General features: G+C 40.9%; 1 non-coding gene across 1 annotated transcript; it reads right to left on the reverse strand.

Annotated features, from left to right (window-relative positions):
• Positions 1–2,765: 2,765 nt before the first annotated feature.
• Positions 2,766–2,871, reverse strand: LOC145606365 (small nucleolar RNA R71). The gene has a single exon (XR_014105263.1). It is a non-coding gene; the product is annotated as a small nucleolar RNA R71 (small nucleolar RNA).
• Between the last annotated feature and the right edge of the window lie 3,805 nt (positions 2,872–6,676).

A 6,676-nucleotide genomic window follows, 5' to 3' on the forward strand; every position in this document is an offset into this window, starting at 1 on the left:
CTTGCATTCTGAGATTTTATAACCGAAAAAGGGCTTTGCAACCTTGGAATATCTAGACGTGCTCTAATGAACTAGTAAAAGGTATAACGAAGTATCCTAGTGCAACCTTGCTTAGTTCGCCTCTCTACCCCCAACTTAGGTGCACATTTGTATGAATGGTAATTCTTGAAAGTTGCTCACTTGTCTTGCTTGTGTTTTGTATCCCGATGAGTTAACTTGGGCAATAAAAATATTGGTTTTGTGTGTTTTGACCACTTTGAGAGCAACAATGTGCTATGTTAGTTGGTGTGGTTTGTGTGAGTTGTGGGTTAAGCTCAAGGGAAACCCTCACGAGATAAAAACTCGTCCTCTTAGGCGACTTAGGGGTTTAAATTGCTTTCACTTGTGCTAAAAGTGTTTATGGTTCTTGCCATGCGGATTTGTGTTTGTGTTTTCTCTCCTTGGTTTGATCATTAGCAAGTAATCTTCCTTCTTGATTTGGCATGTTTGTTTTGCTCGAGGACTAGCAAAAACTTAGCTTGGGGGGATTTGATAACTTGTTATTTGATACGATTTTAGGGTGATTTTTGAACCTTGTTTACTTGAAATGTTAGCATTTTGGTTCACTTTCTATCCTATTTTCATTCAATTTTTGTGTATCCCTTGCTTCACGGGTTTTTAGTGTTTTTGTTGAGTTTTCAGGACCAAAAACCGATGATTTGAAGCATATGGATAACAAACCAAGTTTAGAAGCCGTAACAAAGGAGCAAAACTGAAGAGAATGTGAAGAAAAGGGCTTAGAAGACCCTGCACGGCCGTGCCATGACCTGCACGACCGTGCAGGAGTGTCCTAGCCAAGTCAAGCCACTGCCTGATTTGGCACGGACGTGCAAGGTTTAAGCACGTCCGTGCAAGTCAGTCAGCACGTCCGTGCCAGAAGATGCACGGCCGTGCATCTCACTTGGCCTAAGTTGGTGCTACTGCCCGATTCTGCACGGCCGTGCTTAGGGAGGCACGTCCGTGCCACTAGGGCTGCACGTCCGTGCCACTCCTGGCACGTCCGTGCGCCCCTGTAGCCGTACCCGACTCTTGTTTTCTCCGTCTTTTTTATTTGAGGGTCATATAAATACCCCCTTTTGCTCAATTGTGCAGCAATCCAAGTTTTCAGAGCTTCCTCTTAGTTTGTAGTTGTAGAAACATAAATTCTCTCAAATCATTAGTTAGATTTCAATTATTAGTTTGGAATTCTCAATCTCAATCATTGTAGAAGACAAGTTCCTCCATTGTTATTCAATTTCAAGCTTCAATTAGTAATTTCTCCAACCTTTTTCTACTTAATTTCTGATTTCATTTGCTTTTGCATGTCTTTTAAATCTTCTTAAGTTCTTGGTAATTTGTTATTGGATGATAGTTATTTCGATCGTTAACCACTTTCCCCCAATTATTGAAGTAGTTAGAACCCTAATTGTTGATTGCATGTTTATAAATATGAGTTGTGAGTAGTCTTCTTGCTAGGGGTTGGGTGAAGCTCAACCTTTTGGGTTAGTTATGCAAATATGGGAGAAACATTGATGTTTGTATTGCAATTAAATTGATTATATGAGATTGCTTGTTAGTTCTTCATGATAGGATTAGCTACCCTTGACTTAGGAGTTTGATAGCATGATGTGCCTAATTTGACATGGAAGTGTAAATCGAGTATGTCATTACTTATTGTAATTTGATTATGTATCATCTATTGCTAGACTAATGAGGAATCTAAGTTTAGTTGTGTGAGTTGTTTTCTTATTGCATGAGGTTGATTTTACATATAGTCCTTGCTATAGCTTGTCTATTTTACTCCCGTTTGCCTAATTGCCTTGGTTGAGTGGATCCCATTCCCTAGTGTCTTTAATCCATTGATTTAGAACCATAGTTTGTTTGTCTACTTGACGTAACCCAATTCACCATTGACTTCGAATTAGCTTAAGTGTTAAGATCTTTAGCAACCATATCCCGTTCCTTGTGGACCGAACTCTTACTTGTCATTATGCTTGGTTTGTAAGGTGTTTGTTAATAAATGTGTTTGATTGAGTGTGGAATGAGCGACCGTTCTAACGCCCATCAAAATGGCGCCGTTGCCGGGGAGCGGTGTTGTTGATTGCTAATTGATTACTTGAGTCTAGTTCACCATAAACCATAAAAATTTCAAAAAGAATTGTTTCTTTTTGGCTACACTTGTAGCCTTGGTACTAATTGCGTTTGTTGAGAGTGTATGCGCAGAACTCATAACAGGATCTTGGTACCTTACGATCCCGAGATTGAGCAAACTTATAGAAGGAGAAAAAGAGCCGGTTCTAGGCCGTTCAATACTCCCCCAACTAGAGAGACCAATTTCGAGGAGGATCGAGATCAAATGGGTGACGTGGAACCACCACCTCAAAGACCTTTAAAGGAGTTGGGAACTCCGGGAGCTTATAGAGCTTCAAGCGGCATTGCTCCACCCGTCACTCAAGACAATGACTTCGAGATTCGGCCCGCAATGATAAATTTGATTGAAAGGAGGCAATATAGTGGAGCAAAACATGAGAGCCCTCTTGCACACTTGAACGAGTTCGAGAAATATTGCAACACAATCAAGGTAAATGGGGTAACTCAAGAGTTTGTGAGACTAAAACTATTTCCTTTTTCTTTGATAGGAAGGGCTCTTGAATGGCTTGAGAAGGAGGTGAGGCCTAACTCCTTGAGAACTTGGGACGAGGTCACCACGGCCTTAGGGAGATTCTATTCTCAAAAGAAGACGGCCGAAGCAAGGGCTTTGATCCAAGGCTTCCGTCAAAGGGCTAGTGAAACCATATATGAGGCTTGGGAACGATACAAAGAATATCAAAGGGAGTGCCCTCATCATGGCATTCCATCATATCAAGTGCTTCAAAATTTCTATGGGGGATTGAGCCCACAAGGAAAGACTAGCTTGGATGCGGGAGCGGGTGGCCCGATTATGAACAAAACGGAGGAACAAGTCATCGAGATAATTGAGGATGTGGTGAGACACCACATGGATTGGCAAGAAGGAGAGAGGGAGTCTTTAAGCAAAGGAGGGAATGCGGTCTACTCCGTCGATCACCTCAACGCCATCAATAATTTGACATCTCAAATAGCCAATCTTGGCAAGGAGATGACATCTATCAAGGCAAAGCTAGAGACTTCCACTTCACAACAAGAGCATCCCTCCCAATCTAAGGGGAGAGGTATGAATTCTAACTCTTCTCCTTCTACATCTAATAACATGCCACATGGGTGTTTGTTTTGTGAAAATTGTGGGTCATATGACCATGATACCTCTTCTTGTAATTATGATTCCCAACCCCAATCCCATTATGAAGAGGGTAATGATAATGAAAATGAACAGATCAATGCTTTGTCTTATGATAATAGACATAGGAATGACAATCAAAGATATTTACCACCTAATCGAAGGGAACAAGGGGGAAATGCTTATAATCAAAGAGGAAATGATTATGATTACCGTAACCAAAACCAATGGGGTAATAGGAACCAAAGGGACCAAAATCCCCAAGGTAACTACAACCAACAAGGTGGTTATGGTAACCATAACCATAATAATCAAGGGAATTATGGGAATCTAGGCCAATATCACCAAGGGGGGAACTCTAATAATAGGAATAATTGGAACAACAATAACAATAGAGGTTTTTCTAATCAAAATGCTTCCAATTCAAATGTGAGAGGTAATAGAGCTCCCCAAGATAACTATTATGCCCAAGCATCACCTAATAAGTCTAATCTAGAGGAAATGATGGAAAGTCAAGCCAAAATGTTCAACACTTTCATGGCCACGAGTGACAAGAAGTTTAATGAAGTAATGACTCATAATAAAATGCTTGAAACTCAAATTTCACAATTGGCCAATGCTTTGAAGGAAGGGGCTAGCACTTCCAAACTTCCACCCCAAGGACTAGATCCTAAGAGGCCCGTTAATGCCATATCTACTAGGAGTGGGAAGGTGTTGGAAGATAGTGTTCCTAAGAAAAGCAATGAGAGAGTGAACATGAGTGAGCCTCCCCTTGAGAGTGATTGTGAGCAAGAAAAAGAGTAAAATCAAGAGAGTGAAAGAGAAAAAGAATGTGAGAAAAAAAAAGAATGTGAAAAAGAGAATGATATTGAAAAAGAGAGTCAAGAGAAAAGAGAAAAAGAGAGGGAAACAAAACAATTGCAAAGGCTACCATATCCTCATAAATTTGTTAGAAACAAATTAGATGTGCAATTTGGAAAGTTTCTTGAGACATTGAAGCAAATTCATCTTTCAATTCCTTTTACCGACGCTATTAAGAAAATGCCTAATTATGCTAGGTTTTTAAAAGACATTTTGAGTGGAAGGAGAAAGTGTGAATTGGTTGAAACGGTGAATCTCACCGAGAATTGTAGTGCTATTATCATGAATAAGATGCCACCCAAGTTGAAAGACCCCGGTAACTTTTCTATCCCATGTGCGATATACAAGATGCAAATTGATAATGCTTTGTGTGACCTAGGGGCTAGTGTTAGCCTAATACCATACTCGGTATACCAAAGACTTGGGATAGGGGAACTTCTACCCACCAACATCACCCTACAATTGGCCGATCGCTCTATTAAATTCCCAAAGGGTAAGGTAGAGGATGTTCCTCTAAGGGTAGGAAAGTTTGTAATCCCGGTGGATTTTGTTGTATTAGAGATGGACGAAGATGTTAACATTCCTATAATTCTAGGAAGACCTTTTCTTGCTACTTCGGGTGCTTTAATAGATGTTAAAAGTGCTAAAATTTCACTAAAAGTAGGAGATGAGGTAATAGAATTTGACTTGAATGAGAGCATGAAATATCCAAGCTCTAATCTTGATAATTGCATGATGATTGATACTATTGATTCTATTGTAACTTCCATGCATGAGCACTTGCTCACTACTAATGATGCCCTTGAGAATGTCCTTTTGAACAAGGAAAAGATAGGTGACCAAAGCAAAGAGATGGCATTGTATGAGGAGATGCTTGAAGGAAGTACGGAATCAAGCGATGAGAAATTGTGCATGGGAATCACAACACATGATGCACTAGAAGTAGCTACCTCAAGAGAAGGTAAGGGTGTTCCAATGGTAGAGTTGAAACCTCTACCGTCACACCTAAGGTATGAGTTTTTGGGCCCCAATTCAACTTTTCCGGTTATTGTGAATTCTTCTTTGAATGAGTGTCAAACTCAAATGTTATGTGGTGTTTTGAGAGACCACCAAGGTGCTTTAGGCTATACCATAGATAACCTCAAAGGTATTAGTCCCGCTTTATGTATGCACCACATAACACTTGAGGAGGGTGCTAAGCCTTCCATTGAGAGGCAAAGGAAACTCAATCCTCAAATGGGGGAGGTGGTGAAGAAAGAAATCACCAAACTCCTTGATGCCGGCATCATCTTCCCCATTTCGAGTTCTAGATGGGTTTCCCCCGTTCATGTGGTCCCTAAAAAGGGAGGAATGACCGTAGTTGAAAATGAGAATGGTGATCTCATTTCAACTAGAACGGTGACCGGTTGGAGGATGTGCATAGACTATAGACGTCTAAATGCATCCACCAACAAGGATCATTTTCCTCTCCCTTTTATCGACCAAATGCTTGAAAGACTAACCAAGCACAAGTATTATTGCTTTCTTGATGGTTATTCGGGTTTCTTTCAAATCCCTATAAACCCGGATGATCAAGAGAAAACAACTTTTACTTGTCCCTATGGAACTTTTGCATATAGGAGGATGCCCTTCGGGCTTTGTAACGCACCGGCAACCTTCCAAAGATGCATGATGAGTATTTTTGGGGACATGCTTGAAGCCGAAATGGAAGTTTTCATGGATGACTTCTCGGTAGGGGGCCTTTCATTCGAGGATTGTTTGTCCAACTTGGGCAAGTGCTTGGCAAGATGTGAGAAGGTCAATCTGGTTTTGAATTGGGAAAAATGCCACTTTATGGTGGAAGAGGGAATTGTCCTTGGTCACAAGATTTCAAGCAAGGGGATTGAGGTCGACAAGGCCAAAGTTGAAGTGATAGAGAAGCTACCGCCACCAATCAATGTGAGAGGAGTAAGGTTATTTTTGGGGCATGCCGGGTTCTATAGAAGATTCATCAAGGATTTCTCACAAATTGCTAGACCCCTAAATGCTCCTCTTCAAAAGGATGCCATCTTTATTTTTGATGAAAAGTGTCTCCAAGCTTTCAACAAATTAAAGGAGGCCTTAATCTCAACTCCAATTGTGCAAGGGCCAAGATGGGATTTGCCATTTGAACTTATGTGCGATGCAAGTGATGTTGCGATTGGAGGAGTATTGGGGCAAAGGGTAGAGAAGAAGCTTCACGTGATTTACTACATGTCTAAGACCTTGAATGAAGCTCAACGGAACTACACCACAACGGAGAAAGAGTTTCTTGCCGTGGTTCATGCTTTTGAGAAGTTTTGGAACTACCTCATTGGTTCCAAAACTATTGTTTATACCGATCACGCAGCCATTAGGTACCTTATTGCAAAGAAAGAATCCAAGCCACGTCTTCTTCGGTGGGTCTTATCTCTCCAACAATTTGATGTTGAAATCCGTGATAAAAAGGGGGCCGAGAATGTGGTTGCAGACCATCTTTCCCGACTAGAGAATGTGCAAGCTAGCGATGATGAAATCCCTATA

This window comes from Chenopodium album, chromosome 22 (genome assembly GCF_948465745.1).
Source record: "Chenopodium album chromosome 22, dcCheAlbu1.1, whole genome shotgun sequence".
NCBI classification, from domain to species: Eukaryota; Viridiplantae; Streptophyta; class Magnoliopsida; order Caryophyllales; family Amaranthaceae; genus Chenopodium; species Chenopodium album.